The 25,555-nt window shown below is 47.1% G+C and overlaps 1 protein-coding gene, 1 long non-coding RNA gene and 1 pseudogene across 4 annotated transcripts in view; 1 reads left to right on the forward strand and 2 right to left on the reverse strand.

Annotated features, from left to right (window-relative positions):
* Positions 1–25,555, reverse strand: part of TSHZ2 (teashirt zinc finger homeobox 2) — a 437,987-nt gene that overhangs the window by 32,444 nt on the left and 379,988 nt on the right. Inside the window, exon 3 of one of the 3 annotated variants that reach the window (XR_012923673.1) lies at positions 12,030–12,149. The exons of the other annotated variants lie outside the window; for them this stretch is intronic. The gene's annotated coding sequence lies outside the window, so the exon portion shown is untranslated. The remainder of the gene's footprint in view (positions 1–12,029; positions 12,150–25,555) is intronic. 3 annotated transcript variants of the gene reach the window in all.
* LOC105864364 (uncharacterized) overlaps positions 1–25,555 on the forward strand; it is a 60,124-nt gene that overhangs the window by 17,454 nt on the left and 17,115 nt on the right. The window lies entirely within an intron of this gene.
* LOC109729699 (peptidyl-prolyl cis-trans isomerase A pseudogene) lies at positions 7,461–10,697 on the reverse strand (annotated as a pseudogene).

Below are 25,555 nucleotides of genomic sequence, written 5' to 3' on the forward strand. Positions count from 1 at the left end.
TGGTCTCCAAACAAACAGGGAAATCCCTTAAGACAGGGCCGGATTTCTGATTTAGAAAGCTTCCTGTCTTTTTGTCGTTTGGGAATATCATGTGTCCTAGACTTTTTTGGTTTTGCTTCCTTTCTTTTATATTCATGGGCATTCAGAAAAACTGTGTGAAAAGGAAGCACATGCTCTCCTTTTTCGGCTCCGAGGGATTTTGGAGTGGGTTTAGGCAGGCCGGGCTGAACACACAGAAGAGGAGCTGAGGCGGCTCACAAGCGCGCCTTCGGCAGCTGGGCTTCCAAATCTGCCTGCTGGCAGCTTGGCCACAGCACTGCAAACAACCGAAGTCCCTGGTGCCAGGCACATGGTTGCAGGATTGTCAGTGGACCCCGAGAGACCTCAAAAGTGCCCACAAACTCCAAACAGATCTACACCGAGTCTAGTGGTTTCTGTTTGCTTTGTGGCTGTCCAGACCTCCTAAGGTCTGTTTGGTTCCGTGTGTTTGCTGTGGTTGGGAGGCCAGCATTGGCCTTGATAACTATTGCACATGGAAACAAAGTCAAACATGTCCTAAGGGACAACTCAGGAGTCTTTCTTGACTACCTCTGGCCTTTGTGAAAACCAACTTCCTCGTTGTTCTTCCAAAACTTATTTCCAGGACTGCATAGCTTAGGACTCACACTATTGTTTTGTTTTGCAGCACTGGTAAACTACTTCTCATGAATTCATCTTGGCTCCCTTGTAGCACCTTTAGTATCTCAAAAGTGAAGACAGTGGGCTTGGGTTCAAGGTCCACATCTTCCCCTTCCAAGCTGGGTGACCTTGAACAGACCACTTTGCCTTTCAAAAACTAAATTTCCTCTTCTGTAGAATGTGAATATGGTAACACGTATGGGGTCATTGTGATGCCGCCATGAGATAATGTATGTGGAATCCTTAGCGATCACGGTAAATACTCAGCAGGTTATTTTTGTGGTGGTGGTGGCGGTGGTAATGATGATGGTGACAGTCTTAATACTTTGTATGTAGCCCATTGCACTCAGGAAATTTTTGGCCAACACTAGTTATCTAATCAACATTTGGGGGCCGGTGAGTGCTCATTCAGAAAGGAAGATGGATCTCCAGTCAATGGCTGGCCGCTGGATGAGAAGGAACTGGGGGCGGGGGTGGTGGCTGGAAAGAAGAGGACAGAAAACACCTTTGCTACTGGAACCGTCCCTGGGACAGATACTGTGAGCTGCCTACTGAATATCCATTTCCCTTTTCTTTCTTGCTAAGAAAATCCTGGTTTTTGTTTTCGGTGGCAATGTGCCCAGCTAAATACTTCACAGGATCTTGCAGCTAGAGATGACAAAATTGCATCGCTCTGGCTCAGGAGGTTCCAGGAAAAGTCTGCTGGGCTTCTGGGAAAGATCTGCTTCCCCCAAAGAGGGACAGAGGTGGCTGATACAGTTATTTCACTCCTTTTCCTACCTTGGATGTGGATGTGATGCATCCATCAGCAACTATGGGCAGTGACCAAGAGACTCACAGAGACACCTTCTAGCATCATGAATGCACTGGCCCACTGCCATTGTTGTCTACTTCCAGATGTCATCATGGTGGGAAAAAACAAATCCCGATTTATTCAAATCACTGTAAGTGAAGTTGTCTTTTATTTGCAGCCTAAAGCATTCCTAGCTTCTAACCTTCCTGCTTTTTCTCAATGAAAAACAAACTTTGGAAGCCCAACTGAAAAAAAACAAATTCTTCATTCTTGCATGAATAATATGCAAGCAGTAGCAGCTATAGGCTTCCTTTACTAACTCAGTAACAGCATGCGAAACCGTGGGAATAGTAGCTGATAGTAATAACTGACATGAATTACATATTTTCTCTGGACCAGAGGCCCTGTATTGCTAGGCACATGGCAGGCACTAAGAGAAATATTTAAAAATAGGTACGAAAGCATAAATGATAGATCACGCCCCCACCCACAGCTCCACCAAATGGCTCATCAGCTTCCTCCCCAACCATGGATTTGTCTCCTTGTCCCTTCCTGCAAGTGTAAATGGGAATAACAATGATCCCTACCTCACAGACTTGTAAATATCAAATTAATTACTATGTGTAAAGAGCTTAAAATAGTACCTGTCACATGGCAGGTGCTCAATGTATGTCAGGGATTATTATTGCTGGGTGCAGGCACTGTGCTAAATGCCTCTCTTGCATCATCTTGGTGAGATTAGCACAGGGCCCAGCACCTGGGTGACTTTGGTCAAGCCCATTCTGTATTCTGTTCTAGATTTCGGCTTTCTACATCTGTCAAATGCGGATGAAAAGCTCTATCAGTGTTTCCTAAACTTCTTCCTCTTGCATACAACCTTCTTCATTTCTGCCGCATCACTATCACTTACATTCTCTCTATAATTTCTTTTATCTAATGGCTTTCTTCAATTTCAGTAATTATTTAAAAGCCTTATCCTCCTAAATAATAATGTCTGTGGAGTCATAGATATGAATCAGTGCCTTCAACTGGGAGCGATTTGGGGGAACATTTGGAAGTGTCTGGAGACATTTTAGTTGTCCCCCCTAAAATGCTGATGGTACTGGTGTGGAAGCCCAAGGAAGCTGCTACACATCCTACAGTGCAGGGAATGGCCCTACAACAGAGAATCATTTAGTCCACAATGTCAGTAGTGCCAATGTTGAGAAACCCTGGCATGGGCACGCGCACACACACACACACAGACACGTGCACTTGAATATGCTTTAAAACAAAAACATAACCGTAAAAAAAATGTTCACCCACGTACCATGTAAATCACCCAGTGTGGTCCCTTTGGGGTCAAGGGTACTGAGTGCTGGGAATCCCCTGATAAGAGGATTTCTTAAGTTCCCTTCCTCTCCTGTAAACCTCAGTGAAGTCAAATTGGAGACAGCGGGTTATTTCTTTTATCACTTAGGACTAAGAAAAAAATTTCTTCAGAAACAAAAACATCATCTTCGGGAAGGAAGCAATCCTCAACACAGGTTCATCTGTGGAATAGTCCTATTTTCCAGAGACCATAAACCAAAGATTTGAGATGCAACCATCTACCTGGAGCACTGTGACCCCTACAGGATGGTCACCCAAAGCACATGCCAGTAAAGGGGACCTCGCATTTCCCAGCAGAGCAGAGAGAAATGCTCAACATGTTCCCCACCCTGACCTGTGACGCCTGTTCACACGCATGACATTCTCATAAATGGAGCCAGGGTTAGGATTCCCATTTCCATTTGTCTTCCCCATTCAGAAAATTGTAGTGTAGTGCCAGTGAGTTCACTGAGCACCCTCATCCTTCAGCAGTGATTGGGAATAAATTATCTGCAGTTCGTTACCATTGGTCCAACGTCTCAAGACTGTATTGGACAACTGTTGGTTCAGGGAGTTCCTCAACCAGGAGCTCCCTAAACTGGAGCCACTTATACTCCAAAGTGAGAGACTGCCATAAGAAAGGGACAGACCCAGAAAAGTGACTTCCAATTAGTGCCGTGTTTTCTACACTGAGCTGTGATAATAGCACACGATGTCTCTTCCAGGTCAGACTCCATCCTCAGCACAAGTGTTAAAGAAGAAGCTATACTTCCCATTAGCCAGTGAGAACACTGAGTTTGTGGAAGAACTGCAAAGCAAGTTCAAGAACTCCATTTCCTCAGTTCCTAATTTGCAGACTTTGCGCATGACCAGGGCCAGCCTAACTGACTCTCCTCTGTCGTGTCACACCCACCAGAGCCTTCCCATTCCCGGAACTGGTGCTGAGGAGTGATCTTCTAGACTGAGTCACGTAAAAGCAGAGACATCAGTCGGTGCAAGCCTTAGACAAAACCTTTCTCAGCAGAGTTCATGTCCTTTTGATGATTTGGGGAAAGTACAGGATTTCTAGAAGGCCACATCATCTCAGACCCACATTCCTCCTTATGTGCACTGTCGCTCACAAGTGTCCACTCCTTGTTGAAGTCCTGACCATTAGGGATTTTGCTTAATTGTGCACCCGTGTTGGGTCAGGTGTCTAGGCCTCCCAGCCCTCTCTCAATGTGCTCGGAGTTCTTGGGAGTCAGGATGCAGCTGGGATCTCTGGAGAAGACCCTAGAAAGGTAGCCGTAAATTGGGAGAAGGCTGCATCAAGGACAAGCACTCCAAGGAGGTGACCCTCTCCTGCAAACTTAGCTTTTCCTGTTCTCTGTTTTGAATTCAGACACCTGCATCTTTGTGAGCCCCTGAGCTGCACATCCAACCGCTGTTGGCTTGTTGCTTTCTCTCGAGTCGAAGAGAGCAAAGCTAGGCGGAATTTGTTTTCTAGGTACACCTGCTCGCACAAGTGAAAGGTGAACTTGCACGCTTTTCTCCTACAGGTCCTGGTGTTTGAGTAGACGGGGGTGGAGATCTGGCACGCAACCCAGAAGCGTAGAGGAAACTGAAATCATACCTCGCGTCTCTCCACAAAGGTCTGATTCTCTTTATGAGTATGATCCGCCAATCCGTAATCAAGGGTTAATTTCACAGCTCACTGCTTCATCTAGCATAATATCCATTCAGACTAATTAAATCTGTCTAATAATGTGAGTGTCTTTGTCTTTGTTCTTCCCCTTCTTTGTGTTACACCCTTCACATCTCATCTCCAGAACCACACGCCATCACACTCTACTTGACAAGCAGAATCCATCCCTAAAATTAAAACATTCCTGACCTATCTGCAATGACAAGGCAGGCGAGCTTCACGGCTGCTCCGGCCCATGAAGGGAGCTGACACATTTGTTTTTAATTTCAAAAGAGTAGAAAGTGAAGATCTGACCCCGTCAATCAAGCCCTGTGACAAGTTTAATCATTGGTGCCCCACAAAAATCACGGCTAAATAGGAATGCAAATACTGTATCACAGGGCTCTTATAAATGCTAATCAAGGAGAAGTAATCAACTGACAATTTCACTGATCTCTTTTCTGAAGAAGTCACTCAATGCTCTGTCTCTGGGCCACAAAGAGAAGAGGAAAAGACAAAAGGGATGGAGGAGCGTTACCCACCCCCTACTTCCTTTTATTTTTCCTTCCAGGAGATTTCTTGTTAAAGAGAGAATTCACTCTTTTGATCCATCGTTGAACTTTAAAGCAAAGAACTTACTCAGTTATATGTCGAGTGCACTTTATTATCAGTACCCAGAAAACGCACCGAAACTTCCGCTAAAATAAAAATCATCATTTGTCTTTGTCATTAATCTGTTCTCAAATTCTCTTATATCTTAAAAGTGACTGACCTTTTCTGTTAAGAGGGGGAGGAAAAAAAAAAGTTTTGTAAGTAGTCAGAAATCTGAAAATTGTGATCACCGTAACTTAAGGAAAAAGAAAAAAAGAAAAAGAAAAAGAAGAAAAATCCCTTTAAAAAACTTAATCCACTGTTGAAGAATTTATAACCACTAAGAAGTTCTGAGCCCAGGGTCTCACCCCTGAGGGCGGGATGCTCGACTGACTGTGTGTGTGTGTGGGGGGGACAGAAATCGGAGGCAGATTTTTCATGTCCAATTTCACATAGGACCTGAGGCTTTGTGTTTACAAAATTTAGAACTTGAAGATCTTTCTTTTTCTCTATTTCTCTCTCTCTCTCTCTCTCTCTCTTTTTTTTATTTTAGCGTATTATGGGCGTACAAGTGTTAAGGTTACATATATTGCCCGTGCCCCCCTCCCCCCTCGAGTAAGAGCTTCATGCGTGTCCATCCCCCAAACGTCTATTTTGTTTTTTAGCCAGGAGGTCCTAGAGACATCCAATTCATTGGTTACTGCCTACTGCAAACACTTATTTCATGCAGTTATAGCAGGAAAAGAAAAAAACCAGCACAAAGTTACTTCAAGTGCATCCTTCAGTGTTTATCCAGGGCCATGTAAACTGAATATTCTAGAAGTTCAGGTACTGGCAGATTAATTTCCGTACTGCTAATCTAACCAACTTCCAAATATCCGTGGTAATCTCCTTCGTCTTAAGGATAGCAAAGTGGGAATTTATGGCTTTTTTGGAGAGAGCAAGCTTTCTCTCTTTTGTCATGTTCTATGCAGGGCGTGGACAGGCCAAATCCAGACTGCCCCTTCCTTTTGTGTGGCTGGTCCAGGAGCTAAGAATGTTCTTTACATTTTTAAATGTTTGGGAAAAGAGAGAAAAGAACAATACTATTTCATGACATAAGAATTACCTGAACTTCAAATTTCAATGTTCATAAATAATGTTTTATTGGGACACGGCCAGGCCTATTATTTACATATTGTCTGTGGCTATTTTGAGGCTACAGTGGCAGACTCTAATAGTTGCAACTGAGGTTGTGCAACATGCAAATCTGAAATATTTACTATCTGGCCCTTTACAGAAAAAGTTTACCGACTCCTGTTTTGTATCATCATGGGAAATTTGCTAGAATTTGGTTATGCCTTAATTTGCCCAGCTATGGAGATTCTCAATTAGTCAACACCACTTTGTCCAAGTGAGAAAGTGAGGTCAGACATGGGGCCTCGGGTATGGCCTCTCCTCTCCCTTGGTGCATTGTTTCAAGTTGAGATCTAATTCATTTTGGAATAATAATGAGGCTCCAACAGCAGAACATTGACAGCAACAAAAAGGGGAACATTGTATTATATTTCTAATCTGGTGTATGGTTCCTGAAACCCAATGTAGCTGGAAGTAACATTTCATATGCTGGGATATGAAGAAAGAGGCTGTTCACTATTTCTTCTTGCCAAATGTGCCCACATATTAAAAGAAGTGTATAAATGTATATAAATGCATACCCACACACATAAATGTGTGTGTTTGTGTGTATGCATTTAAACAGACACATCTGCTTTCTTTAAACACACGTAAATCATGGTCATCCAGAATGTTCTCTCATTAATAATATTTTTCAGAGCAGTTTTGTTAGTCCCATTTCATAGCTAAACTGATTTCGTGTGGGTTAGGAAAATGATTCTCAACTGAGTGACTTCCCCCCCCCCCCAGGGTGGGGAGGAGAGGGGCTGGCAACATTTGGCAATGTCTGGAGACATTTTTGGTTGTCACGATTTAGGGGGAGGTGCCACAGGCATCCGATGGGCAGAAACCAGGGATGCTGGCGAGCAGCCCACACGGATCCTGCAAATATCCTACGGGACAGCTGCCACACTGAGAATTATCCGGCTCCAAATGGCAACACTGCTGAGGGTTAGAAACCCTCAGTTAGGGAGCAAAATAGTTTACTGACTTTGGTGTCAGATAAACCAAGGTTTCCCAAACTTGGCGCTATTGACATTCGGGCCGGGTCATTCTTTGCCGTGGGGTGGAGGCTGTCCTGTGCATTGTAGGGTGTTTAGCAGCGTCTCTGGACTGTACCCAGAAGGCACTAGCAGCGCCCCACCCCACACCCTGCAAGGCACGACAACCAAAAATGTCTCCAGACCATGCATGAGTCCCCTAGTTGAGAACCACTGGTTTAAACTACGAGTTGCTTACTTGATGGTTTGGTCATTTTGAACCTGCTGTTGACCATCTTGAGGGATCAGTTGTCTAACCTTCAAAGGGAGGGTGAAAGAATGCAACTTTCAGTGATGCTGTCTAGATTAAGTGGGTGGAGTGAGGTGACGTGTGTACATTCTCAGAACAGTTTCTAGCACATATTGATTCCGGGAGATTTTCTTAAAGCAGTTGGCAGTCTAGAAGGAGAAACTTTGAAAGAAAGAAAGGGCATGGAATTTGTTGAGTCACTACCTTGAGCTAGGTGGGCACTCTTTACCAGTATTGGAGGGAGGTCAGATAGGGAAGCTAAGACTTAGAAAAAAAAAAAGATCCATGCAAGGTGCCCTGCCCCTGAAGTGCTGAGGCTGAAATTCAAGCACTGCAAGGTCTAAATATTATATACTTTTCACAAAGAGGCAACACATCTTGCAGTATGCCTTTCTGTATGATTCTTGGGCAAATTATTGCATCTTTGTAGGCCTTTGTTTGCTCATCTGTAAAATGGGGGTAAGAATGTGTGTGGTAAGGAGTTAGGTAAGCCCTTGATAGCAGCTGGCTCAAAGCAGGGAATCAAGTTACTAGTGTGAAATGTGGGCATTATTATTTGCATTCTATGCTCTTAACATTGCATCATGTGGCTCCTGAAGTCCTGACTATAAATTGGGGACCTAATATTTTGAACTAAACATCGGTATATTCAGGAGTGATTAAAATAGGTATATTTTACAAGTGAATAAATAGGGTTTTGTTCTCTCCCCTCCACCCAGCATTGCTTCCTTTCCTTTGGACTCTAGATTGTTATGAGAAAAGCTCAGCCTTTGAAAATTAATCCTGTGCAGGTGGTAAACGAGAGGGCTGGCTGGCGGGTGTATACGTGGTGCTGGAAGTCAATTTATTCTAACTCAGAGGCTGCTTAAGGTTGGGGTGTCGTATGTGGGTATATGTTTGAAATTGGATCTGCAGGGGGTGGTTCTGAGATTTTTCAACTTCATTCTTCTTGAGAAGGTGTTGAGAAGGTATAAATTGCTGTGAGTTTTTCTTTTTGTCTTATCCCTAAGCAACCACCTCTTCTTTCCTTTCAAACCTCACGGATCCAGTAAGAATCATTTTTTTGTGCCCTCCTAATACTGGCGAGACCAGGAGCTGAAATAGCACGAGAGATGAGAGGGCAGGTTTGCACTCAGTCTCTTTCTTAACCATTCATTTCCCACGACTGTCCCTTGGAGAGTTGGGTCACAGAATCCACACGCTCTCATCTTCCTTGGCAGGCATTCGCTTGCTTTGTGCATGTGACTATTTCATTGTTATTTAGTTTTATTTCACAATCACAGACTTAACTCTGTGATCCAGCTGGACATGGAGGGGAATAAGGAAAATGTGGAATCCAAAGACCTGCAGCGAGCGCACACTGTGAGCAAATGCGGTGGAGGGGTGATCTTCTGGACTGGTCTGGTAGTTAAGATACAAACATAAGTCGAATTTATGAGTTGCCCACAGTTGGCAATGATGATCTTGCTGGTTTTGCCATTCCGGGGCCCAAAGCACTCCAAGGCTTCTGTGATACTCATGCACCCTTACACCTTGCCATTGACCACACGCGTGCCACGGACCACACATGTGCCACGGACCACACGCGTGCCACGGACCACACACGTGCCACCCAGCCACTCAGTCCTGGCCATGCTGATGAAAAACTGGGAACTGTTTGTGTTGGGTCCAGCATTTGCCACGAAGATGCCAGGACCTGTATGCCTCAGCCTGGAGTTCACATCATACATTTCTCCCTGTAGATGCACTTTGGGCCACTGCCATTATGGTGTGTGAAGTCCCCACCCTGGCACACAAACCCGGGAATAATTCTGTGAAGGCAGGAACCCTTATACTCCAATTCTTTCTCTGCAGTGCTCAGAGCATGAAAGTTTTCTGCCGTCTTTGGAAATTTGTCTGCAAACAGCTCGAAGGAGACGGAGCCCACTGCCATTGTGCGTGGCGATGTTGAATACGGCGGGATTGACTGTGGCTGGTGGCAAGTGGGTCTGCATGGCGGCGTCCCAGACTTGACTTTTTAAAAGTGGAGATGGGGGTCTTATTCTCTGCTCTATCTCCAATCAAATCTAGCTCGGTATCTGATGTTTTAGTAAGGAGGTGTTCAATAAGTGTTTGTTGAATGACTCAATGAGGGTAAGAGAATCAAGAAATTGTTCATCATTCCAGAGAAAGGGCCCCAAGTTTAAACCAGAGTTTCCCAAATTGGTTTCCATGGAAATGTAGCTCAGTGGGATGCCAACAGGTGTTAGGTGAAGAAATAGTTGTGTAGCCAGTTGTGCCTGGGTGAGATGGGTTGAACAAGACTCTACTATGGAATATCGCATCGCCTGTCTTTTCTTATGGTAATGGGTAATGCCAACTCCAGACGTGGACTATGTGGCATGTGGCATTTACAAAACTAACTGGGCCCCATAACCTTATTTTCAGTGAATGTCTCATGAGATTGGTGTTCTGATGAATGAATTTGTGAAACGTTTCTCTAAGAGGCTGACTCACCTCTGGGTCATTGATTGCTCTTGCTGTTTTTCTCAGACAGGAACGTTCTTTCCCAGATATCTGGATGGCTTGCTCTCTCACATTTTCCATCTTCTCTGGGAGGCCTTCCCTGACCGCCCTATTTCAAAATGAGCCCTTCTCTGTCACTGGCAGTTCCTGGTCTCCCTTCCTGTCCCAGCAGACACGTGATTCTTTCTGCATGCTAAACATACTGTATATTTTACTTTCTGCATTTTCTTTCCCCCCAGAGTGTGAGCTGCAAGAGGGCAGGATGTACGTCCCTCTCATGCATTCCTGTAGAGAGCAGTGCCTGCCACTTGGTGGACGCTTGATAAATGTTAGTTGAACAACAAATATGTAAATTTCTGAATTCCTGCGTTATACATGGGGCAGAGAGACAGAGAGGGACTAAGTGAGCCAGATGGGTACTACGTGATTACATCAGCCATCAGGCTCGGCAGGATGTATTAGGAGATCACCAGTGTGGTGTCACACTGGCCCTGGGACGGTGTGCACCAACAAGTGACAACAAAGTCACTTGGAGCGAGATGCCCCTTCTGCCCAGCAGGGCAGTGAGGGTGGCTTAGTTCCCATGTGTTGCCACTCTGATTCTCCTTACAGTTAGAACCAGAACACAGCAACGAGTGGTTTTTATTGTCTGCCCACTGCAGAGAGGGCCTGTGATTAAGGACTCTGGATCTGGGTTCTATGAACCCGGGTTCAAATAAATCCTGGCTCTGCTCTTTATAAAGTGGGCAGACTTAGGCATGATGTTTAACACCTCTATGCCTCGCTCTTCTCAGCTGTAAAGTGGGGACAGTGATAAATGGATCCTCCACTGAGGGCTGTTGTGAGGGTGAGATATTTGTATACAGAATTCAGCAAGGTGTTAAATACACAGCAGAAACTCAGTGCATGATTACTATTACATTATTATTACTAAGACAGAGCTCATCTCTCACCCTCACAGCAACCCTCCAAAGTAGATCCCTCCGTTTTGCAGATGAAGAAATGAAGGTCCAAAGAGTGTAAGTGGCTTCCCCAAAGTCTGGCAGTCAGTAAGGACGGTCCAGATCTGAGCTCACGTTTGCAGGACCCCAGAGCCCACCCAGACACTTCTCACCCCTCCCCAGCTGCCTGTCTGAGACAGTGCAACGGGGAGATGGGGCCACAAGTAGAGCAAAACAACATGGCACGTGACGCAGCTTAAAGCCCTGAAATAACTTTTCACCATGATTCCAGTAGTGAGCTACAGCTTCCCAATGCCTCTAGCTTTTACTCAAGTTCTTATTCACCCAGCAAGATGGCACAAGATGGCTCATCCTCTGGGAGAAAGACAGAGCTGAATGGAGGAAGCTGGGGGAGAGAGCAGGCATGGGCCCAGACATTCATACTCTGGCTTTGGGGTCGGTCAGAGGGCCTCACCCATAAACCCCATCCTCACCACGCTCACGCCCTCCTGCGTGCCTGCCTTGCTCTTGCTGCCGCTGGGGCCTGGACGGATCTGGGAAGGGGTAGGAAGGAGAAGACTGTAGGTTCCTCTCCTTGAGAACCTGGGAGTGCCTAACTTTTGCACTACTACAGTCATTGAGGAAATCCATAAGAGAGCCTCGGGCTAATCGAGAGGGCTGCCTCTTGAAGCTGCTCAGGGAACCCAAGCCCACTTTGAGGCTCCCTTCCCCCACAGCAGGAGGAAGGGAACCCTAGAGGGTAGCAAGACCCCACGCCCATTTCAGATTGAAATCTTGGAACTGGGAACACGTTGAAACCAGGCATTTCACCCCTTCTCTCTCGGCAGGGCTGCTCTTTTGAATTCTCTAGGCCTCTGTTCAAAGGTCCCGTCCACAGTGAGGCCTTTCCTTACCATCCCAGCTAAGGATCCACCCCGTCACTCCTATGGCATCACTCCTATGGCATCAACCGCTCATCAGTAACTGGCACCATCTTGTTTATTTCTTTGCCTATTTGTTCTTCGCACTAGGACGTAGCTCTGGCAACCAGGGCCCTGCTCACCTCCGCTCCGTGTCCCATCTCCAGCACCCTCAGCAGGCCAGGTGAGCGGGTGCTCAGCAGGTATTTGTTGAGTGAGTGATGACCTGGATTACGTATTTCCTGGCTTTCTCTGTAAAGAGACTGCCGTAGGAGGGTTATTATGGCAGGTGTAGACACTAACTCTTCTCTATTTTTAATTTTTTCATCAATGACGGAATTAAAAAAAAGAGGGGCAAATGCAGCATAAAGGACTCAGGTTAGACATCAGAAGTCCCCTGACAGGCTGAGTAGAGTGATTAGAATGGACTGTGCAAATTCCTCCTGTGTATTCTAAAAAACCGAGAGGAATATCCTCAGGGATGTTGACAAGTGGATCCCAGTACTGAGTTCTTAGCCACCGTTTCTCTCTCTATAGCCCTGGTGCTCTACTGGGGGGAAGTTTTGCCTCCCAGGAGACATTTTTAACCGCCTATAGGGAAGGAATGTGGGTGGAGGCCGGGGACACTGCTCGGTGTCCGACAATGCACAGGCCAGCCCCCCACAAGGGAATTATTCTGCCCCAAATGCCAATAGTGCCAAATTTGATAAAACGTCTCTTGCCCCAAATAGTTCAGTTTTCTGTCTTCAAGGGCTCCCCTGAGTCCGGCCTGCTTCAAGGATTCTCCAAAGGATTGGACCAATTGAGACCATGAGTGACTTGGGGGCTAAAAAAGAGTTTCACATTTGGGGATGCAATGCAAGGGGTGTGCCGATCAAGCGGAATCAATGGGTTATTTCTCTGTATGGCGGAAGGCCGTCCTATCATTGTGACTCCCGCTTATACATTGCACAGATATTTATGGGGCAGCAGCTCTGTTCTTGGGATGATATGAGATCATGGAGCTGGCGAACAGTGTCTTCAAGGGCCAGATGGTAAGTATTTTAGAATTCACTGGACAAGTCCGCAGCCGAGCCGCTGCAGCGGCAAGGCGGCGATGTGAATGGGTGCGGCCGTGCGCCCGTATTTGCACAAACAGGTGGAGGATTTGGCCCACTGGCCCTAGCACGCCGGTCCGTTTTCCCGATGTAGAGGCCATGGAGACAAACAGGACAAAGACTCTCAGGGAGCTCCCGGCCCCGTGGGGAAACGCACACGTGAATAGCACCTGACTACTGTCCAAAGAAATGAGGCCAGACGAGCAGGTTTTCAGGATAATTGGTATCATTCCCTGTGCCCCAGGTATTGCTAACAAAGCATGTGTTCTTTCCATAGGTGGATCTCTATTGCTCCACTTCTGCCACCTGCAGCCAATGTCCAAAGCGCCCTCTTGGGTCCGTGTTGTGCCCACCGAGAGCCTCGCTCTCTCTTGTCCCTCTGATCCCCTTCCCAGCTGCCTGTGACAGCAGGGAACTCACATGCCCGCCTTCCGTCCACTCTGCCTCCTCTCCCCTCTCCCCTGCCCTTCACCTGTGCACCAGGGTAACCTTCCTAATCCCCTGTCTGACTGTGTTAGCCCCGCTGAGACCCTTTCTTAGCACCTGGCTCTCCTGGTGGTTTCGGGGTTCACGATGATGTGTATACACACATGTCTATTTACACGCACTATTTACCTTTTATTTCAAAATGTCCATATGAAGAAAAGGGACAAATAATTATACATTAAATATTGTCTTCTTAAATCCATGTCTCCTAACATCATCATGTTACTTACTCTCATGTCTTACTCTTACTCTCATGTCTCCTAACACCATCATGCCTCTGTGTGTGTGTGTATATACATACATGCATAGATAATACATGTGCATGTACATATACACACACACACACATAAATAACATGTATATGCATAACACACAAATACAAGCATGTACACATATATAAACCCTTATGGAATATGTATATTCACACATGTAGACTACATCATATTTTACTATAATGAACTTTCTGTTTACTATTTGTATTATGGAATTAGGATATTCAGATGGGGGGGCTGTATGGGTAGGTATAGGCAGGTAAATAATCTGTAATACAGGCTTAGGATGGCAAGAGCGTGGATGCTCAGGAGGGCTGTGAAGCAGGAGGTTGTGTGGGGAGGGCTGGGTGCAGGGGAGGGTGAGACCCCTCGGGAGGCTGCGGCAGGGCCTGGGGCCTGCGGAGGGCGCAGCAGGGTAAGCCGCAGGGCCTGCTTCTCTGGAATCAACTGTATTGATAATTTTATCATCACGTATTTTAATTTTTTTCCCCATCGGCATTTCTCAAGCTGTTCATCGGACTACAAAGATGAATCTTAGACAATAGCCAACGTGGCGTTTTGCTGATTTTTAATGTGTTTATTGTGTAAATTATCAACAGAAACCTTAAGGCTTTTTGGTGATGGCTTATGTTAAAGACAAACAAGAGAGAGAGAGAGAGAGAAGGAGGAAAGATATTTTCTTTTCTAGGTGTTGTCGTCTTCATTTGCATAAACGACAATAGTGAATATCTTGATTCGCTGCCACCTTTGTAAAGCTGGTAGTTAGAAATCAGCTACCATGTATAATAATAACCCCTATTTATATATGACAGGCCCTGTCCTCAGCACTTTACAAACATTATCTCAATCAATCCTCTAAAAACCCTGAAAAAGCTGCTCTTGCCTCTCTGAGAAAAGAAAGAGTGAGGCACAGAAAGGTGACATTGCCTGTCTCAGGCCACACGGCTGGGAAGTGGCAGAGCTAGGCCTGCTGCTTCAGGAGCCTGGTCACCTCACGGAGCTGGCAGCTTTATCAAAGGGAGACCAAAGAGATCCACGTGGAAATGTGGTTGTACCAGCCCTGGGTTTAAATCCAGTGCCATTGACCACTGAGTTCGGTCCTGACTTTTTCTTTTAAACGAAAATTTTACTGGGGAAAAAAATAGCACAACAACTTGATAAAAAAAAATCAAACACCACAAAAATGAAAAGTTCCCCTCTGACCCGAGGGCTCATTTCCGATCTTTCCGGAAGCATTCTCTACATAAACATTAAGTATGCGTGCGTGTACATATTATTTTTTTTACAAACAACTTTATTGGGTATCATTTAGAGATGATTTTGAACACTAAGGTGAATGCTATAGACACATGACATTTCCTCTAAATAATAAATCTCGAGATTGCTCTATATCTGCACAGAGGGGTTTGCTCCATTATTTTGAAAGATTGCACTGAGACTCCTGGAATGGAAAACTAAAACGTGTTTATGCATTTCCAGTGGATGGCAGATATCTCACTTGCTGTGTGCTGGGAATTCTTCTGAGTGCTCTACCTATATTACGTCATTTTATCTCCCGCCCACCGTATGAAATAGGTGCTTTAATAGCCCCATTTCTCAGATGAGGAGACTGAAACCCAGGGAGGTGAAGTGATTTGCCTGAGATTACACAGCTCACAAGGGGTAGAGCTAAGATTCAAACCTAGCAGCTCTGGCGCCAGAGTGTATCCCTTTAACCATTCCCCTCCAGGTAAAGGCGAGACCCTTATGCACCCAACTTATACACACGCCCCAATACGTCCGCAGATAAATTCCCAGCCATGAACTTGCAGGTGGAAGAGAAAGAATGCTTAACATTGCCAAATTTCTTCTTAAAGAGGCTACCCTCACCAACTGTGCATGGGCTCATCTTCGAAATCGTCAATTCCTTTGTTAATGTTTGGAGCTAAATGGAGTAGGCTCTTGTCAAGAGTGAGTGTGTCTCCCCTTTGGATGGAAGAGAAACGGGTTCATCTTGGGTGACTTAAAATGCCTTGATTTCATCACCTGGCAGAACGAGCCCACCCCACATGCTCTCTTCTGTGTCGCCCCAGTGGAGAAGTCGCTCTTGCTGGCTGCCTAGCAACCTACCGGCACACACAATTACTCATACCAGGCTTAGTCCTGGCAGGACACCTGAGCCTCTTATGTCCGTTGAGTCACACTAATTAGCTGAATGGCACAAGCAGGTGGGGAAGGCAGAGGGTGATGTGGAGAAGGATGGCTGCTGCCAAAGGGGCCACCCTGCGCCTAGACACAAGGACAGCCTTTGACACGTGGGAGATGGGCAGGGGTCATGTCATTCCTCCCCTTGCCTCTGGGTGGCCAAACCTACCTGTGCAACCACATGGAACTCTGTCTTTGTGGGAACAGAGATAAAATAGAAGGAGAAGATAGGAGAAGAGAAATACCCTGTATCTCAGATGTCGCTTGATAACAGAGACCTCAATCTATTGGTTGGTGAGCTATGGTTGGCCTACAAGATATACATGTATTTTCTACCTGAAGAGTGTTTTCTAAAAATCTGGAGTGACTGCTGACGTGTCAAAAATCAGGAAATTTCACATAATGGATTTCTAGTCTCTTCAGAAAAAGATCGGAAGGTCCGGCAAGCGGTAACTTTGTGGAGCCAAATGCAAGTGAGTAGCTGCTATGCCCTTGGACTGGGCCAGTGCTCTGCAGTTTGCCACACTCTCCACCTTTCCCTGTTGCCTCCCATACTGTCTCTTTTGACTTATTCCTGCCTGGCTCCTGGAGGCATATGAGTTCAGGGCTCCAGGTTCTTGACATGTAGCATTGGCGTATGTATGTGGGTATGCATGTGTATATGCATGCATGCATATACGTGTGGGTATGTGTGTTTCACTAATATTTGCTGAGCACGTACTATGTGCCGGGCCTTGTGCTAAGTGCTAAGGAGCTAAGTAGAGAATGAGATCAATGTGCCGTGCGGTTCTGGCCCTTGGGAGCTCCCCATCACATAGGGGAACCTCATCAGACGCTCACAGAGGACTGTTGAGTTTCTCTTCCCCATGCACTAGGGAGGAAATGCACCGTGTGTGAAATGAGCCCAGCAGGGGGTCTGAACGCATTTGGGAGGAGGCCTGGGAAGCATTTCACGGAACTCTGTAGTGTCCTCAGTCTCACTGGTGAGGACACTGGGGCACAGAGGGGGACATCAGTCCTTATGCTCATGGAGGGTGCAGCTGGGCTGGAGGTTGGCCACCCCGCTGTGGATCTCATTCTCTCTGCTTCGCAGGGGCTCTCCTGCAGGGGGCTCCACGGGAGCCTGGGAGGAAGAACCGCATGAGCAGGTGGGGGAGTTTTATTTGGACAAAGAGCTGTCATCCTGCCCTGAGTCTCCGTCTTCCTCCTATAGGAGGTGGGCTGAGGAGGGGGCTACCTTCCAGCTTGGAGGCAGCGACACCGGTGGCCTGCCCTGTTCCCTTGCCCCTGCATGTCCCGTGTCTACTGTGGCTTTCTGAGGGCTCTGACTACCAGCACCACTGGGCACATCTGCTGCGAAGTGGATGAATGTGAATTAACACCCCCCTGCCCCTCGCTGCCTCTGGGCTCACCTACCGCACAGCTGTCTGCAGTTGGCAGGGTTGGTGGGTACAGACCCCAGCTCTCTCTGAGGGCTGTGGTCCTCTCGAGCTCCCAGGGCTCTTCGTGGGATCCTGTGCCAGTCACTCACAAAGACAACCTGCATGGTGAGCTTCCTGCACTGGCTGCCCTCCGTCCCCCCGGCTCACCTCCTCACTCCCCTGCTAGTGTTTCCTGGGAGCCGGAGTCCTTGTTTCAGAGGAGGCTTCTGGGGGAACCCGAACCAGGACAAACCCCAAGTCTCGCTGGGACAGGGAGCATGGGTTAGGAAGATGTCCAGGCTGGCCTTGGGAGACAGGGAGCCTGGGGACACCAGGCAAACTGTGGACTGTGGTCTGAGTTCTGCCCAGAAGCAGAGAGCTTCTGACTGTTCCTGTGGCTTTAGAGGAAGCTGTTTGCTGGATCAGCCTGGCCTCTGAGAGTCTGTCCAGGGAAGTGTGGCAGAGATTATTCTGGGCCCACTAGGGGGAACAGGGAACATGCAGGGGAGAGAGCCCATGGGTGGTGGTGCTGAGGTGTGTTTAAAGGGGCTGACCATTAGCCAGGGCCTCCCGTGGACCCCCGGCACTGTGGAGCAGAGAGTCACTGTCCACGCCCTGGGAGAGGGGGACATCTTCCTGGAACAGGGACCTGGAGGAGAGACGGCCCAGAGGGAGCTGGCCACAGGACCCGTGGACACCCAGGTGACAGAGTTTGTATTGTTTTGGAGATGGGGGGTGGTGATGGCTATAGAACAATGTGAATGCACTCAAAGCCACAGAACTGTTCACTTAAAAATGGTTAAAAGAGTAAATTTAATATTTTGTGTATTTTATCACAATAAAAGCATAAAGTCAACAATGAGTGGGCTTGAACCACCTGCCTGGAGCACAGACCGAGAGCCGTCAGCCTTGCTCCGGGATGGGTCCTATCTCGTCCCGTCTCCCAGCTGGCCCTGAAGCTGCTGTCTACAGGCTGGGGACACAGGAGGGGCAGACAGAGAGGGACTTCATTCCTCCCTCAGTTTCCCACTGGGCACCTCCAGCCCGAAGCCAAATGAACACCTCCAGCTGACGCCCCTAAGTCTGGCCTGAGCCTGTGAGTTGAGTCTCAACTCGCCCACAGGCCTGTCTTCCCTAAGAGGGAGCAGGAAAGTCACGAGCTGGCTACGATTTTATCCAAGGGCAGGGGTGTTTACTCCCTCTGAATAGATTTTAAATGGAGGAAGAAATAAAGTGATGCTTTGATCACCCTTCAGGCAACATGCCTATTCAACATGCGGTTGCATGTTTTAACATTTATCCAATGCTTATTACGCGAGGGGCTCTTTGTTAGATGCGCTTGCATCTGAAAAGGCATCTTCAATCCCATCTGTGAGGTAGGCGCTCTTGCAAGGCGAGCAGCCTGAGGTTCAGAGAGGTTATGTAAGTCTCCTAGGGGCTCACAGAAGGAGCTGGCATTGGGGGCCAGGTTTGTCAAATGCTAAAGCCCGACTCTTAATCGCCGCACCCTGATTGGCACCAGTCGAGACACACTGCTCACCCGGGAGCCCAGACTCCCGACGCTGGCTGTAGTTTTGGGGAAATGCGCTCGGTTTCCTCGCTTTACATCAGTCAGTGCCAAGTCTGGGATGAATCGAGATTTGAGGGTCCCCTGGGACTCCACATCACATCAGGAAGCTGGAGGGAGGTCGAGGCTACGGTCCCAGTTGTAGGAAAACTTCAGGTCAAATGAAGCCTCCGTTTACTCATCTGTAAGATGAGGACGGTACTTCCCATTTTATAGGGGAATGTGCCCCCAAAGTGCTGGACATAGTGCCTGGCATAGGAAAGTGCTCCCCTCTGTAAATAACATCTGCCACAGTATTTGACTAACCACAGCAGGAGTTAGGGAGCTCTGAATTCCAGCTCATATGAAAGCGTGTTCAAAACTGTACCCATGATCAATGCCACGGATTTTAAATTCTCATAAATATAGCAAAGTTAATAATAATAAAGTGATAATAATAGCGGAATGCTCAAACTTCTTCTTAGGCTGTCATGTACCCCGAGCCCAGAGAGTGATGTATTTTATAAGTTGATTTAATTCAAATGCTCTACCTCCTCCTCCAGCGATTTTGTTATTATATTGAGACCTTTTTGAAATCCTAGACCTGACTTGGTGTGACTCACAGGTGCCTCAGTTCTGCTTTTTCCTGCATTGGGGACTGCCAAGTGAATGCTACTCGGGGAGGGGCCCGGAGGAAGCCAGTCTGACGCAGAAGCTAGTGAGCTGGTGGAGTCAGGGCCGAGCGGGAGGAGGGAAGAGCCCGAGGCCTGATCTCAGTGGGCGGCAGTCGGCTCGGCCCTGCCCGCAATCACCTTGTCCTGCTCTGCGCCGTCTGATTCTCAGAGTGGACGCTGAAAATGGCAAGACAAGACGTGAATTCTTAAGGCTTTGTCCCCGGCTCTGCAAGGCCCAAGTGCTACATGACACTCACTGGGCCATCAGAGGTTCTGTTTTCTTAATAAACAATGAGTGTCCATTCTCGAATCCAAAAGCAAAGGTCCATCCTATCTCTCCGAAAGAATTCCTAAGCAGCCTATGTAACAGTGTCATACACCGGTTCCTTTTATCAAATAACATCCTGAAAACAAGGCCTACATTAATTTTTTTTTTTTTTTTTTTGGTATTCAAGCTGATTAGAAAGTTGGTTCTGTATTTGATTAAGTTCTACAGAAATTGGGCTTGTGATGAATCATTAAACAAAGACAATTTTTTTTTTGTACAGCAATAAAGCCTCAAATGATTAATTAAGGGCACAATGCCAAAACAAGTGTCTTTGTTTAAAACGCAGTGGACAAGACAGCCTTGGGAAAGTTGATGTCTTAAGTAGACGCCACAACATGTTTTTAATTATGTTCAGGAAGACGAACAAGAATAGGAATCGCCAACTGTTTAGAAAGATAATTTTTTTTTTCCGAAGAAAGATTAGAATTAAAAAAAACAAACAGAACATTATTGATTTAACACAAATGCCATTTGTTGGGCCTTTTGTAATTTCCTTATTAGTGTCATCATTCTGGAGTTCGCATCCCCCCTTCTGTTATAGCGCTTGGCATTCGTTCAGCTCTCAGCAATATGATACAGTAAACACGCAGTGACTGCTCACATTAAAATGTTTTATTTGTTGTAACTGTACAGATGATCAAGCGGCACAAGCCCTAAATTATCCCAATCATTGCCCGGGCTGATCGGGAGAGAGGGAATCAGTGACCGTCTCCCTGAGCTGAACAGACAGGCTGAGGGCGCGGGCTAAGCTGTCAGCTGGAAAAGACACAGCAGCAGAAAAGCACGTGCAGCATCAGCTCTGCACCGCGATGTCGCCGGGCGGGCACCCGCCACCCGCCGCTCCGCCGAGACAGGCGTCAGCCGGCGTGGCCGGCACACAGAGTGAAAGATGCTTTCGGAAGCAGCTTAACTTTGGGTCGTTTCGGGCAGTCAGGTTCCATTTGGATCGAAGTGTCCCATCTCACTGGTAGCGGTAATGACGGGTTGGGCTTTAAACGGGGCCAGCTCTTAACTGTAAAACGCCGAAGGCCGAGCAGGAGCCTCACGGTTTGGCCCCTCTCCCCCAGGCTGCCAGGGAATGGCCTCCACTCCTTTGGAAATCTATGGCGACAGTGCGGAGCGGGGGCCGCGGGGGCCGTGGGCTCTGCGCCTCCAGGAGTCGCTTAGACGTATCACTCATAGGTACCCACGGCTGCCTTTCTTCTTCCTTGTTTCTCATCCCAGTAGGTTTTGAGAAATGGTGGTGAATTATTCATTTTGCTAGTAAGTAATGGTTTCGTCTCATCATAAGCATTAATGATGTTAGAGACGGGCTTGAGAACCGCACAAAAGATGCTCTGACTCTCGTGTATTCCTTGGTTTCTTCGCTCCGCTAATGTGGTTTGAGCACCTGCGTGGCGCTGGGCTTGGGCTGAATGCTGGGGAGATCGGGGTGCGTGTGCGGCCCCGTCTCAAGGCACCCAGACTCCAGGCTTGGAAGGCTGCAGGGGAGAACATTCTGGGGGAGGATAGGCATTCTAGGAACTGGCGACCTGGAGGGGGAGGTCCAGGCACAGCCGGGCACTGACACCAACTCTGCTTTCTTCCTGGGAGGACCCTGGTGGTGCAGTGATGATCCAAGAACCCAGAGAGCCTGAGGTTGTCAGCAACCCCGCACATCAGGGGGGCAGACGGTGACCCGCAGGCCAAATCCATCCTGCCACCTGTTTTTGTAAAGCCAGCAAGCTGAGAATTGTTTTTAGGTTTTCAAAGGGTTGAACAAAAATCAAAAGCAGAAGAATATTTCATGATATGTGTGAGAATTACATGAAAGTCAGACTTCAGCGTCCAGAAATAAAGCGGTATTGGAACACGGCCACACCCATTCGCATGGGACAGGGCTGCTTTTGTGCTGGGCAGCGGTTCCGCCCTGCACAGCTGCGGAGAAGCAGCCACGGGCCATTTGCAAGCCAAGGGTGTGGTTGTGTTCTGATGACACCTTTCTACTGGTCAATTTGCCAACCCCTGCCTTAGGCCAAGTCCGTAGATGTACGGCAAGGGTTCCGTCACTATCTCATCTCATCCTGACTATGTATGTGGAGAGAAAACATAAACATAGGAGACATGGACAGGAAGAATCTGTGCAAAGGTAGGTTTCAATAGGATAATGATCCTGTGCATTTCCATGAGATTCCATGTCCTGGGCTCAAGAAATGGGGAACTTGTGAGCTATGTCAATCCATTTGCAAGGTGATAATAGAATTCACCAGAACTTCCCTTGGGGAGGGCACTGAGTATTTTAAGGAGAAATACCGTATGGAGCCAGTTGGGATAGGAATGAGGAGGTGAAGTCCCAGAGGGCAAGAATGGTGGCTGCAGTTGCTTTTCCATGGGATACCTTTGTTTAGCGGGGTGTGCTGCAGGGCGGGTGGGAAGAGTTGGGGCTGAGCTGAATTGCTCTGCTTAGAAGAGGAAAGCGGAGACTGGCCGTTGCGAGGGCCAGAGAATTCAAGAACAAAGCTGGGAATCGTGCGCAGAGGAAGGAGAAAAGACATATCTGGGATTTTTCTAGAGGAATGTGTGAGAGGCTTTGTCAGGTGCTGCTGTGGCACTGTCGTCTCACCCCCACTTCTGTGTTTTCCTCCTGAAAGTTTCCCCACCTCCCCACTGTTCACTGGTGCTTCGGTGAGAGAACTTGCAGTGGTGTTGAGTTTGGGGTTGGGATCAGTTGAAAATAAGAGCAACATGTTGGGATTAGGAAGATGTGGGAACAGCTGACATTTGGGTCACATCTTGATGTCACCTTATCCAGGTCTGTGACTATGTCATACCTTCTTCCACATGACCTTCCCTGGGCACAGAATCTTAAGTAGCTGTCCCTCCCTCTTGCTCTGTCCTTCCAAATCTCCATGCCGTGTTGTTTTCTCCAAGATACCTGCCATTGCCAGACTTACTATTCTGTAATTATTTGGTTATGGGTTGGATGTGCTTCTCCCTTATTTAAGGTCCACAAGGGCAGGGATGTTGTCTGCCTTGCTCACTTTTACATTTCCAAGGCTTAACACGATGGCTAGCACACAGTAGATGCACTTGTTCAGCAAATGGTCAGAGGACATGGGGGTTCTTACAAGCAGCCACAGTCATGAGGAGCAGCTGCTGCTCATTCACCTGCTACATCACGGGCTCTGCCTTTGTCTGGGCTCCCCCGTGGGTCAGGCTGGTGCCTTCACCTCCTGGATGGCACCAACAGCCTCCCAGTGTCTTCCGTCCCTGCCTCTGCCGAGTCCAGCCTCCACACCGCAAAATATCCTTTTCAAAATGTAATTTGGATAATGTCGCCTCCTGGCTTAAAACCCTCTCACTGCTTCCTGTCCCTCTTAGAACAAAATCTGTGATGCTTGTGGGGGTCCACAGGGCCTAGGTAAGTGGCGCCATCTTTCCACCGCCCTCTTCGAGATCTTGCTCCCTTTGTTCACCTGCCCTTTGCTCTTCCGAAACATCACGCTCACTTCCCTCTGAGCCTCTCCCGCTCCTTCCCATCGCGCGGGTCTCAGCTCAAAGACCAGGCACCTCCGAGATGCCTTCCCTGCCCACCCTGTGTGGCTGTTGGAGAAATCCACCTCGCCACCATCTCTGTCATCCCCTCGTTACCATCTCTGTCATCCCCTCGTTCTGCTATCTTTCCCTCTTGGCTCTCATCACCTGCTGCACCTCTCTCGTTCATTCTGTTGTTTACCTGTTTGCGGTCTGTTCTCTTTCCCTAGAACGCTGGTGCATGGGCAACAGTCACCTCCACCGTGTGCTGCTCATCGCCGAGGGCTAAAAGACTAGTACCTAGCCATTATACACACTCTGTAAGTATTTGCCAGACGAGTGATGGAATGGATCTATGTACGTAGAACTCTCTGGCAACAAAGGAGTTGCTTTACTACCCGCATTCCAGTGCCTCGCTCCTCAAATACTGTGCGTCAATCCTTGGTGGCTTTGTCCACACAACTCTAATGGACTGTCACAGCAGAGCACGTGCCTCTAGGTCGCGTGCATGTGCTTAGATATTACTTGAAGTTACAATGAGGTTCAAAATTTAGTAGGATACAACTTTAAGTTTTAAGCCCGATGTTGAGGAGAGTGTGCAAGACCGTAAGTGGCCAGATTTTTCTGAGTCCAGAATTTCCGTAGAATTATCCATGGTTAAGTCTTTTAAACAAAGGGGTGCCCCTTTTTTGATCCTGCCCTCGGCGATCGGTTTCCCGAAGTGAAATCAAAGTCAATAGCTGTTTTGCAGGTGGAATGATTATAGACTCCAACCCTTGGCTGAATTAACATGTAAAGGGAAGTCTTGGACTCGGGTAATTATAGGATATTTCCTTAATAAACCTTATCTGATCCTTTCCCGCTAATAATTGTATGTAATTATATTTATGTGTGAGAACATTGCATATTAATAGAGACTAGGGCCCGGAGGATTTAAAGAGCTTATAAAGCATTTGACTGGATACGACCAATCATTACATGTCATGCAAAGTACACGGGGAGATAGGAATTTGTCAAAAAGAAACCAAGAGAGTAGGAGAAACCCAACACTTTCATTAATTGATAATATTTTTATTAGGTTGTTACTTTCAAGTGTCTTTTAGTACTTGCACTTGAATTTAAATGTCTGAAAAGGAATGGGTATTCAGGAAAAGAAAAGTAATTACACCCTGTAATTCTGATTTAATTACAAGGAAATAGATGTAACATGATGTGATAAAAGTTATGATGGGCTCTTTAAATGATATATGTCATTAACATGTTAATTGGCATGAAATCTGAACTCGGAGCCAGAGAAATCTTAGGTGAATATGAGGTCAACTCCATTACAGGCAGTCTTATAATGAAAATTCCATAAAAGCATTTTAAGTTTTATTCTGCAATGTACTTTTCCCCATTTATGTTCAATACAATGAAATTCTAGTCCTGCTTTTTTAAAAAAAGAAAGAAGAAAAAAAAAAAGGCCATCCCTGAAATGCTGGGGTGGTTGACTGGAAATTGTAATTGAATAGATACAAAGTCGGGGCCAGAATAAATGGAGGAATTTTTTTTTTTTCTGTGTTCAGACACCAGGTTAAATTCTGAAAATGCGGTTCTCTCAACATCTTAGCATAATAACGAAACAAAATGCATAAAGATTTTGATTGTTAAAAGACAGCTTTTTTCTTGAAGACTCATCCCACGATCTGTTTTTTTTTTTAACTGCAATGTTTTGGCTCACGGCCGTGGTTAGTAATCAGAAGTGTAAAGCACGCACGTACTCAGCAGAAGGAAGTGGCCAAAGGAGACTGTCCCCTGTCACGGAGCGTCGATGCCGGCGGAGCCTCAGACCTGCAGCTAGAGCCGTTTGAGACTCACGCCTGAGTACGCAGCGAGTTTGGCGACGCGACCGTCGATCTGCTTCAGCATTAAAAATACCGACGCGTCATCTGATGCTGCGGCTCCAGAGACGGCAACGTGTCCGTGGGGCGGCCGCGCTGGCCCCCCTTTGTGTGGTGTTCGTGCCGCGCCCAGGCACCTGCGGCCGTGCAGAGAGGCTGCTCACAGAGTGCTCGTTGCTCATCTTGGCGGACCTCTACCCAGGTTTAATTCCAATTATTTAGAAAGGGAATGGATTTCAGAGCATCCACGTCCGGTAATCATCTAAAC

This window comes from Microcebus murinus, chromosome 16, assembly GCF_040939455.1.
Source record: "Microcebus murinus isolate Inina chromosome 16, M.murinus_Inina_mat1.0, whole genome shotgun sequence".
NCBI classification, from domain to species: Eukaryota; Metazoa; Chordata; class Mammalia; order Primates; family Cheirogaleidae; genus Microcebus; species Microcebus murinus.